This window comes from Macaca nemestrina, chromosome 5, assembly GCF_043159975.1.
Source record: "Macaca nemestrina isolate mMacNem1 chromosome 5, mMacNem.hap1, whole genome shotgun sequence".
Classification (NCBI taxonomy): Eukaryota; Metazoa; Chordata; class Mammalia; order Primates; family Cercopithecidae; genus Macaca; species Macaca nemestrina.
The window spans coordinates 94,895,267-94,908,239 of NC_092129.1; positions in this window are offsets into that span (position 1 = coordinate 94,895,267).

The following is a 12,973-nucleotide window of genomic DNA, read 5'->3' on the forward strand; positions in this document are numbered from 1 at the left end:
GACTTAAAAGTAACATTCTAATTACCTTACGGAATTCCCAGGCTCATCTCCTGAAGCAAGTTACTGACTGCTTGGAAGAGGTGATGGACATCTAAAAGGTGGAGTTCTCACTAGGCCATTGCTCTTTCAGATGATTAAGTATATCACATGAGAGCAGACAAACAGCTACGTTCTTTGAATAGACAATTGTTAGTTTATACTACTCAGGAAGTACAGTCTCATCTTCGCCTTTTGTTTCTAAAAATAAAAATAATTGATTCAAAAATAATATTAAACACTTACTATGTCCATAGGCTACTGTTCTGATGACAAGTAGAGTTTACATTGTTTTATACGCCTATATATACCGCTGATTTTAAAACTGGAACTCAATGTGGTTTTTAAGATTCAGAAACTGTCTCCTCACATTTGTCTGTCCCTCAAAAAATCTAAAATTTGGGTGAAGAATAACTGCTTCTTCCAGAAACCGTGTTGATTTTCTACAACAAAGAATTAAAAGTTGTACCATAAAATATATAGCTGAAAAAGGAACAATTCAGTGTGAGAAAAAAGAAATTAAGAGGTAGAAGAAATATGCCCTCAAAGAGGAATATACATTATCCAATCAATTTCCAAAAGATTATGATGATTCAAGTCATTAAACAAATTTTCAAAATTTCAAATATTTTGAACCAGTTAAAGGCTCTTTTGCCTTCTTCAAAGCAGTTCCCAATTTGTAATTTTCCATCAGTTATCCACACTTTACCATTTCTGACATGTACTGACCTTTCCATATTAATAACTTCTTTACTGGATTTACAATTTTGCTAATACAGCTGTCAGGAGTGTGTTGTTGTAAGATGTGAGAATGAGAGAGGTCAGCAGTTTCAGTAACACCCTTTTTAGTTACATCATGAATTTGTAAAGATGGTACGGGACTATCATTGCCTTTTCCAGATAATTTAAACTGGGAAATGCAATAGGAGACAGTGGGACATTGCAGATTAATGTATCTTAAAGAGCTCAAAGAGCAGATTTAGAGAGAAAGGAAGATTAAAAATTCCTAGAAGATGAAGCTTCTACTCCTTTAAAGAGCTAAGGAAAAACATACTCCCCAAAATGTCTCTTTTTCACTTGTACCTTTACCAAGATCATTACTTTTTTAAAAGTCAAGTACAGTATTGTGCCCCAAATGATCTACTCTGTAATTCCACTTTGCTAATGATCATTCTTCTCTGCTTTTATTGAAACATTCATGAGGAAAACTCAGGAAGAACAGGGGAATTCCTTTGAAGCCTGCACAGTGCTTTCAGTGTTTTAAGTGCCACTCTATTAAGCTATCCTGTGTGATGGGTCAACATACTACATCTGAGACAATTCGATTTTAGACATGTTAAGTGCTTTACCACATCTTGCAGTCTCTGACCAAGTAGCATTTAGCTTCATCATTGTAGTCTCTTCATTTATTTTAAGACCAAGTCACAAGAACAACCTTATCTGTTTTTAATTGCTCTGCCCAGTCTCTAAAATATCTGTAATTGTTATACATTTGAGTCAAATTTATTAACAGACATATGGTTATAATAGAGAAATCACTCCAGCTGGTGAAGCCCTAAGCTAAGCCCACAATAATTTGATCATTTGCAAATCATTGTTACTTGAATGTTTCCTTAGTACAGCTTAATTATGACTCGGTTCAGTCCAAAGTACAATGCACTTCCTGGGAAAGAAAAGAAATTGAGTGCTCTCAACACAAGTAGGGCAAACTTTGTTATTTATGTAGATCTCTCCTGCACAACTGAACATCTGCTATTAAATGTGTTTCTAGTCTCCATGCTAGCTTTTACCTTCATCATTCAAACCTGGCATGAAATTTACATCAACTGAGAATTCATGTTATTTACTCATTGCTAACTATTACCATCCCATTAAATTTTAGCCTATAATACCCTCTGGAAAATTAGAAATGTTTATAAAAATAAATGCACAAATAAGACAGGGAGACCTTTTGCCTTTTTTTCCCCAGAAGCTCTCTGACAGGTGGTCACCTTGAAATTATGCTGTGATAGTACAGCAGATTTTTTAAAAATTGTCTTGATACAGAAGGTAATCGAGAGCTCTTGGGAGCCAGCTCTGCATTTTTCTGAGCAATCTTTTCTGCAGTTTAAGTGTGTTCATACAAATCTTAAATGACATATAAAGCAATTTTATTCTTCAAATTTTATAAAGTAGTCATTGCATTGTAATTAAATGTCACAGAATGGCAAATAATTATCTTACTTAAATGGTTAATATAGGAAAAATCCATCAACTATCAGTCTTGAATATATAAACGTGGTACTTGAGATTGTATTGATATAATTAAACTTAAAAGCAGATTTTATTTGTGTGGCCACACCTGCCGCTGACAAACCAAGTTTGAAAACTGTATTTGGCTACAGGTCTCACAAAGAGTCCACATCTCTTCAACTCTACTTCAACCCACCCATACTTAGGTAAGTATTCAGGTATAAAAACTCTATGGTTTCTTCTTGCCAAAAAGAAACTTTGAGGGTCAATGTATTCCATGTGAGAGGCCTCGGAAATTTCTGATTAGTATCAATTTCCTTACCACTTCCTGTCTTTCTCTTTTTAACTGTTTCCTATGGCCTTGGCAGATTCTTGGAATTTATGCTACTAAAAATGAGGCCCTTGTTCACCTCTTCCATGGGATGAGGACTATACTTTAGGCTCATAGCTCACTCACGGCAGTTTAAGAAAACTGTACTGCTCCTATCTTTCAGAATGGTACTTAACTTTGCAAAAGCCCATTGAACAATTCAGCAATTATGATGCAATGTGATACCACACTATCATATTCCTCTTTTCAATATCCCTTTCCCCTTTATTATACTGGGGACCATTATCATCCAATTCTCCTGCTTAGGAGTTGCTTTGCTCATCAAAAACATACACTCCTAGGAGGAAATAAGGAGTTTGAGAGCAAGTCCTTCTTAACCCTCTGACAGGGCCTAGGGCCCTTCTGTAAAATCCATACTCGGGTCCTAGTAGGGGCAACTAAAGTTAATGCAGGACAGAAAAGTTGATTAGGCAATTGGACCACATGGACAGAACTACAGAGCAAACTCTATATTATTCCATTTCTTTGGCCTTGATAATGCTCTACCATTTAGGGCAGAGGATCAGCCAGTGAAGACCAAAAGAAAATAGATAAAAATATTATCCAGAACAGAAAAAGAGTATTTTTCCCCTTAGTCACTCTTGTTGAAGAGTTTGTATCAATCCACAGGGGAAGAAACCTGAACCACATTCTTGCAAACATGCACAATATATGTGTTACAGATATATTAAACAAGCAAGACTCCTGGGTATAGAGTAAAATAATGCTTCTTTTCTCTCAACAGCTCTTTAAAATGTGTTTAGTGGGGAAATTTTCTTCCTTGCTACCTGATACAAATTCCCATGGTTCCATAAGTTGTTTGATCAGTCTTAGGCAACAAGAAATCCTATGATTTAATCACAATTAAATCTCAATTCAGTTATTTAGAATATCTAGTCCTAAAACAAATCAAAATTCCAAACTCATTTTGAAGTTAAATCTTTTTCTATTCTCTTACTGGACCTGTATCAAGCAGTAGGCCAGGGACAAGGATTGTAGTCCTTCTCTCCTCCCCTGCCTTGTGCTTATATCCCTCTCCTGTCTTCCCAATCAGGGTGTTTAGTCACATTCCCTCAGGCACAAATAGGGAAGGAGGAAAGGTAAAGGCAGAAAAGTTCTTACCTTATGGGCATTCATTAAATTGACTTTGTACTCCCCAGATATATCATGTATTTAAAGTTGACTTCATGTTTGGTGGCTAATTTTTTTAATTTAATATTTAATTTTTTTAAATTTTTTTCTAAAGTGTTAATGCTATCTCATGCCCTCTGCAGACTCTCTGAAGATCCAGGGAGAATAGACATCAGAATTATCCCAAGCTAGAATGTCCCATTCCCTGATGGTTGAGGGTTGCCCATCTGATAATTAACCCCTCTGAAAACCCTATATTGAGAACATAGTTGTAAAGATTGGCTGAAATTTAGATTAAAGAAAGAATTAAGGAAGAGATCTGAGGAACAGTTAAAAAGTATTAGAGTTGGATAGAATTGTTACAAGAAATTGAAAACACAGGACACAGTTATGACAGAGTGGGAGACTTGAAATAAGATTATGTACATGTTGCCATTACTAGTTGTGAAATGAACTGGTGTAGGACAATGGAAATAGATGGCTGAAGTAGGATGGGAGACGTGATCATTGGAAAGCAGAGGTTAAATGGAACAGCCATTGTATTGAAAGATTACTACTTAAATAATGAAATCTCCCCAAAATAACATAAGGGTCATGTTGGAGATACTGATAATGAGCCAGGAGTTAAATCCTCAAATGAAATGAAGCAATGATCTAAAAGTTGGTACAACTAGAAAGGATAGTGTGCAATTACATACCCGAGGGTTGAGATATTGTTTAAAATCAGGAATGAGAGTTGAAGTACTGACTAATTACTGACTGCATTCCAGGCAGCACAATGGGGTTATTTTAGGTTTGGAAGTGTGGAGGTGGTATTAGAATGGCATGAAAGGGCCGCACAGGAGGCAGTATCTCCAGGGCCCAGGAATTAGAGTCTGAAGAAGCACTTAAACTCTACTCACGGAACAATATCAATAAATAAGGTCCAGAACATTTAACAGATGCCAATCTTTCAACAACCAAATGATTCCTACTTGATAAACTCCATTGCAAAGACCCAAAAAGGAGGAAAGTTCCCCCTAAATACATAAATAACAAACAAGAAAAAAAAAAAAAGTTGGCAAATCTCACATCCCAAACTAGATGCAAGAATCCTATAATAAAATTAGTAAGCTGCATCTATCAATTATTTTTGAAATCACAATAAGACTGAGTTTGTTAAAGGAATGGAAGAAAGGTTAACATGCAATTTACTCACCATGTTATTAAAGGAGAAAAATTAAAAGCTTATATTCATCTCAATAAATGCTCAACATTTTGATAAAATTTAAAACCCTTTTATGATTTAAAAAACAGCAAACTAGAAATAGAATGGAATTTCCTTAGTCTGAAATAGGTTATCAAAAGCCTACAGCAACTTTTATTCTTAATGGCATATCATTACATGCTTAACAAGTATAAGCAGAAACACAACTCTGCAGATGAAATCACCAAACAATTTAATTTTGTTTTTCTATCATCTCTTGGTTCTTTACTCCCTTTTGAGTTTTATCTCAGTTTGATGAGTTTGCATTGTTTAAAAATTGTATTAAGCATTCTAAATGGAATTACATTGAATTATTGATTTATTTGAGAATTGTTATATTTACAGTACTTATTCTGCTTAAGTAGGATCAAGAAATATCTCCTCCTTTTATAGATCTGTTGAGCCCTGAAATAATGTTATATTTTAAAGTTTTTAATCAACATTTATTGAATATGTTCTTGTGTCTTTAATTGTTTTTGTTGCTATTATAAGATGCACATACATTGGAATTTTACAATATGCTATTGCTGGATGTAGACAAAACATTGATTTTCATATACTGATTTGCTTGCAGCAAAGTTTCAAACTTTATTAATTCAAAAGGCTATCTATAGATTTGTTTAGATTTTCTATGTAGTTAGCCATACCATCTGTGAAAAAAGGAGGGTTTTCTTTCTTCTTTCCAATTCATTGAGTTGTTATTTCTTTTCCTGATCTCGCTGTGTCCCTCTGGTAAGTGTGGAGGAGAAGTGGTCAGTGACAATGGTCAGTCTTTCTTCCTGTTTGTCATGGATATTTGCCATTCTTTTGGCCAACTAACACCTGAACTTCCTTCCTAGTAGAAATCTCAACAGGAGGCACAGTTCACCCTTAGAGTGAAAGCTAAAAATGTGAGATGTTCACTTTTCCAGGTCTAGGCCACTTCAGAAGGCCCATGTGACTTAGGCTTCTTCAACCGAACATACCCTCTGCCAGATTGGATGAGTCAGCTAAAAACAAGCAAGCAGCCAGGGCAGCGGAGCATTTTTTCTGTGTAATGCAGTGATAATAATCTCTGCAAAATCAAGTTTGCAGTGCAGAAGTGACAGTGGAACAGGTAGCAGGGGCTTTACTCTAACACTGAATTCCTAGAGCACAAAGTGCTGCTGTGCAAACCAGGAGCATTTGGCATTTAACTGCACTCCAATGATCCAACAATTTTTTTTTTTTTTTACCTATCTAATAACCTTTTTGAAAGCTTACTTTCTGTTTAAATCAAGCAATCCTCCCACCGCAGTCCCCTGAGTACCTAATATGTGCAATCATGCCCAGATAATTTTTTTGTGGGGGGCAGGGGTTAGTAGGTAGAGATGGGGTCTTGCCATGTTGCCCAGGCTGGTTTCAAACACCTGGCTTCAAATGATCCTCCAGCCTTGGCCTTCCGAAGTACTGGAATTACAAGGATGAGCCACTATGCCCAGCCTTGCTGAAGCATTATATTTTTTAATTTTATTTATTTATTTATTTTTTGAGATAGCGTCTCACTCTGTTACCCAGGCTGGAGTGCAGTGGCGCAATCTCGGCTTGCTGCAAGCTCTGTCTCCCGGGTTCATGCCATTCTCCTGCCGATGAAGCATTTTTATAACAGTTTTGCATTTGCCTTTATATACCATCATGGAGTATTACTAGCTCAAGCCCTAAGCTAGAGGTTTGATATATCGTTTAGTTAATATTGTCACAATGAATTCAGGAAAGATACAATTTCAGGCACAGATTTCTCACAGAAATGTATTGCCGTCCAAAGCATGATAGAGTAAGGATTCTATGTTTTCTTAAACATGTTTTGGAGTTGTGGTCATTCCAGGGTCCTGATTGATAAGGGACTCTTAGTTTTATTGCTTTGTCTTGCAAAACCCTGAAGCTTTTTTCCCATTCTTATGTGCACTTTAAAGACCAGACAAAAATTCAACTTCTTACTACGATTGTGTGTCTCATATCAGAACAACCAGAACGACTTTCCCAGTAAATATGAGAGCCAAATAATGAGGGAGGGAGAAAAGAGAGAGAGAGAGAGAGATGATAGTGATAGAGACAAAGCTAAAGAAAGAGGGAGTGGGGGCACAATTGTTTGAATGCTTTGAAAAGCAATTGAGGAAGGCAGAACTCAAAGTGCCAAGATTGAACAATGAGATCACTTGGACTCGGGAAGGGGAACATCACACACCGGGGCCTATCACGGGGAGGGGGGAAGGGGGAGGGATTGCATTGGGAGTTATACCTGATATAAATCACGAGTTGGATGAGGGCGGAGCAAGATGGCCGAATAGGGACAGCTCCAGTCTCCAACTCCCAGCGCGAGCAACACAGAAGACCGGTGATTTCTGCATTTTCAACTGAGGTACTGGGTTCATCTCACTGGAGAGTGCCGGACGATCGGTGCTGGTCAGCTGCTGCAGCCCGACCAGCGAGAGCTGAAGCAGGGCGAGGCATCGCCTCACCTGGGAAGTGCAAGGGGGAAGGGAATCCCTTTTCCTAGCCAGGGGAACTGAGACACACAACACCTGGAAAATCGGGTAACTCCCACCCCAATACTGCGCTTTAAGCAAACAGGCACACCAGGAGATCATATCCCACACCTGGCCGGGAGGGTCCCACGCCCAGGGAGCCTCCCTCATTGCTAGCACAGCAGTCTGCGATATTGCGGCAAGGCAGCAACGAGGCTGGGGGAGGGGCGCCCGCCATTGCTGAGTCTTAAGTAGGTAAACAAAGCTGCTGGGAAGCTCGAACTGGGTGGAGCTCACAGCAGCTCAAGGAAACCTGCCTGTCTCTGTAGACTCCACCTCTGGGGACAGGGCAATAACAAACACAGCCGAAACCTCTGCAGATGCAAACGACTCTGTCTGACAGCTTTGAAGAGAGCAGTGGATCTCCCAACACGGAGGTTGAGATCTGAGAAGGGACAGACTCCCTGCTCAAGTGGGTCCCTGACCCCTGAGTAGCCTAACTGGGAGACATCCCCCACTAGGGGCAGTCTGACACCCCACACCTCACAGGGTGGAGTACACCCCTGAGAGGAAGCTTCCAAAGCAAGAATCAGACAGGTACACTCGCTGTTCAGAAATATTCTATCTTCTGCTGCCTCTGCTGCTGATACCCAGGCAAACAGGGTCTGGAGTGGACCTCAAGCAATCTCCAACAGACCTACAGCTGAGGGTCCTGACTGTTAGAAGGAAAACTATCAAACAGGAAGGACACCTACACCAAAACCCCATCAGTACATCACCATCATCAAAGACCAGAGGCAGATAAAACCACAAAGATGGGGAAAAAGCAGGGCAGAAAAGCTGGAAATTCAAAAAATAAGAGCGCATCTCCCCCGGCAAAGGAGCGCAGCTCATCGCCAGCAACGGATCAAAGCTGGACGGAGAATGACTTTGACGAGATGAGAGAAGAAGGCTTCAGTCCATCAAATTTCTCAGAGCTAAAGGAGGAATTACATACCCAGTGCAAAGAAACTAAAAATCTTGAAAAAAAAGTGGAAGAATTGATGGCTAGAGTAATTAATGCAGAGAAGGTCCTAAACGAAATGAAAGAGATGAAAACCATGACACGAGAAATACGTGACAAATGCACAAGCTTCAGTAACCGACTCGATCAACTGGAAGAAAGAGTATCAGCGATTGAGGATCAAATGAATGAAATGAAGCGAGAAGAGAAACCAAAAGAAAAAAGAAGAAAAAGAAAAGAACAAAGCCTGCAAGAAGTATGGGATTATGTAAAAAGACCAAATCTATGTCTGATTGGGGTGCCTGAAAGTGAGGGGGAAAATGGAACCAAGTTGGAAAACACTCTTCAGGATATCATCCAGGAGAACTTCCCCAACCTAGTAGGGCAGGCCAACATTCAAATCCAGGAAATACAGAGAATGCCACAAAGATACTCCTCGAGAAGAGCAACTCCAAAACACATAATTGCCAGATTCACCAAAGTTGAAATGAAGGAAAAAATCTTAAGGGCAGCCAGAGAGAAAGGTCGGGTTACCCACAAAGGGAAGCCCATCAGACTAACAGCAGATCTCTCGGCAGAAACTCTCCAAGCCAGAAGAGAGTGGGGGCCAATATTCAACATTCTTAAAGAAAAGAATTTTCAACCCAGAATTTCATATCCAGCCAAACTAAGTTTCATAAGTGAAGGGGAAATAAAATCCTTTACAGATAAGCAAATGCTTAGAGATTTTGTCACCACTAGGCCTGCCTTACAAGAGACCCTGAAGGAAGCACTCAACATGGAAAGGAACAACCAGTACCAGCCATTGCAAAAACATGCCAAAATGTAAAGACCATCGAGGCTAGGAAGAAACTGCATCAACTAACGAACAAAATAACCAGTTAATATCATAATGGCAGGATCAAGTTCACACATAACAATCTTAACCTTAAATGTAAATGGACTAAATGCTCCAATTAAAAGACACAGACTGGCAAACTGGATAAAGAGTCAAGACCCATCAGTCTGCTGTATTCAGGAGACCCATCTCACACGCAGAGACATACATAGGCTCAAAATAAAGGGATGGAGGAAGATTTACCAAGCAAATGGAGAACAAAAAAAAAGCGGGGGTTGCAATCCTAGTCTCTGATAAAACAGACTTTAAACCATCAAAGATCAAAAGAGACAAAGAAGGCCATTACATAATGGTAAAGGGATCAATTCAACAGGAAGAGCTAACTATCCTAAATATATATGCACCCAATACAGGAGCACCCAGATTCATAAAGCAAGTCCTTAGAGACTTACAAAGAGACTTAGACTCCCATACAATAATAATGGGAGACTTCAACACTCCACTGTCAACATTAGACAGATCAACGAGACAGAAAGTTAACAAGGATATCCAGGAATTGAACTCATCTCTGCAGCAAGCAGACCTAATAGACATCTATAGAACTCTCCACCCCAAATCAACAGAATATACATTCTTCTCAGCACCACATCGTACTTACTCCAGAATCGACCACGTAATTGGAAGTAAAGCACTCCTCAGCAAATGTACAAGAACAGAAATTATAACAAACTGTCTCTCAGACCACAGTGCAATCAAACTAGAATTCAGGACTAAGAAACTCAATCAAAACCGCTCAACTACATGGAAACTGAACAACCTGCTCCTGAATGACTACTGGGTACAGAACAAAATGAAGGCAGAAATAAAGATGTTCTTTGAAACCAATGAAAACAAAGATACAACATACCAGAATCTCTGGGACACATTTAAAGCAGTGTGTAGAGGGAAATTTATAGCACTAAATGCCCACAAGAGAAAGCAGGAAAGATCTAAAATTGACACTCTAACATCACAATTAAAAGAACTAGAGAAGCAAGAGCAAACACATTCGAAAGCTAGCAGAAGGCTAGAAATAACTAAGATCAGAGCAGAACTGAAGGAGATAGAGACACAAAAAACTCTCCAAAAAATCAATGAATCCAGGAGTTGGTTTTTTGAAAAGATCAACAAAATTGACAGACCACTAGCAAGATTAATAAAGAAGAAAAGAGAGAAGAATCAAATCGACGCAATAAAAAATGATAAAGGGGATATCACCACCGACCCCACAGAAATACAAACTACCATCAGAGAATACTATAAACACCTCTACGCAAATAAACTGGAAAATCTAGAAGAAATGGATAATTTCCTGGACACTTACACTCTTCCAAGACTAAACCAGGAAGAAGTTGAATCCCTGAATAGACCAATAGCAGGCTCTGAAATTGAGGCAATAATTAATAGCCTACCAACCAAAAAAAGTCCAGGACCAGATGGATTCACAGCTGAATTCTTCCAGAGGTACAAGGAGGAGTTGGTACCATTCCTTCTGAATCTATTCCAATCAATAGGAAAAGAGGGAATCCTCCCTAACTCATTTTATGAGGCCAACATCATCCTGATACCAAAGCCTGGCAGAGACACAACTAAAAAAGAGAATTTTAGACCAATATCCCTGATGAACATCGATGCAAAAATCCTCAATAAAATATTGGCAAACCGGATTCAGCAACACATCAAAAAGCTTATCCACCATGATCAAGTGGGCTTCATCCCTGGGATGCAAGGCTGGTTCAACATTCGCAAATCAATAAACATAATCCAGCATATAAACAGAACCAAAGACAAGAACCACATGATTATCTCAATAGATGCAGAAAAGGCTTTTGACAAAATTCAACAGCCCTTCATGCTAAAAACGCTCAATAAATTCGGTATTGATGGAACGTACCTCAAAATAATAAGAGCTATTTATGACAAACCCACAGCCAATATCATACTGAATGCGCAAAAACTGGAAAAATTCCCTTTGAAAACTGGCACAAGACAGGGATGCCCTCTCTCACCACTCCTATTCAACATAGTGTTGGAAGTTCTGGCTAGGGCAATTAGGCAAGAGAAAGAAATCAAGGGTATTCAGTTAGGAAAAGAAGAAGTCAAACTGTCCCTGTTTGCAGATGACATGATTGTATATTTAGAAAACCCCGTTGTCTCAGCCCAAAATCTCCTTAAGCTGATAAGCAACTTCAGCAAAGTCTCAGGATACAAAATTAATGTGCAAAAATCACAAGCATTCTTATACACCAGTAACAGACAAACAGAGAGCCAAATCATGAATGAACTTCCATTCACAATTGCTTCAAAAAGAATAAAATACCTAGGAATCCAACTTACAAGGGATGTCAAGGACCTCTTCAAGGAGAACTACAAACCACTGCTCAGTGAAATAAAAGAGGACACAAACAAATGGAAGAACATACCATGCTCATGGATAGGAAGAATCAATATCGTGAAAATGGCCATACTGCCCAAGGTAATTTATAGATTCAATGCCATCCCCATCAAGCTACCAATGAGTTTCTTCACAGAATTGGAAAAAACTGCTTTAAAGTTCATATGGAACCAAAAAAGAGCCCGCATCTCCAAGACAATCCTAAGTCAAAAGAACAAAGCTGGAGGCATCACGCTACCTGACTTCAAACTCTACTACAAGGCTACAGTAACCAAAACAGCATGGTACTGGTACCAAAACAGAGATGTAGACAAATGGAACAGAACAGAGTCCTCAGAAATAATGCCACACATCTACAGCCATGTGATCTTTGACAAACCTGAGAGAAACAAGAAATGGGGAAAGGATTCCCTATTTAATAAATGGTGCTGGGAAAATTGGCTAGCCATAAGTAGAAAGCTGAAACTGGATCCTCTCCTTACTCCTTATACGAAAATTAATTCAAGATGGATTAGAGACTTAAATGTTAGACCTAATACCATAAAAATCCTAGAGGAAAACCTAGGTAGTACCATTCAGGACATAGGCATGGGCAAAGACTTCATGTCTAAAACACCAAAAGCAACGGCAGCAAAAGCCAAAATTGACAAATGGGATCTCATTAAATTAAAGAGCTTCTGCAAAGCAAAAGAAACTACCATCAGAGTGAACAGGCAACCTACAGAATGGGAGAAAATTTTTGCAATCTACTCATCTGACAAAGGGCTAATATCCAGAACCTACAAAGAACTCAAACAAATTTACAAGAAAAAAACAAACAACCCCATCAAAAAGTGGGCAAAAGATATGAACAGACATTTCTCAAAAGAAGACATTCATACAGCCAACAGACACATGAAAAAATGCTCATCATCACTGGCCATCAGAGAAATGCAAATCAAAACCACAATGAGATACCATCTCACACCAGTTAGAATGGCGATCATTAAAAAGTCAGGAAACAACAGGTGCTGGAGAGGATGTGGAGAAATAGGAACACTTTTACACTGTTGGTGGGATTGTAAACTAGTTCAACCATTATGGAAAACAGTATGGCGATTCCTCAAGGATCTAGAACTAGATGTACCATATGACCCAGCCATCCCATTACTGGGTATATACTCAAAGGATTATAAATTATGCTGCTATAAAGACACATGC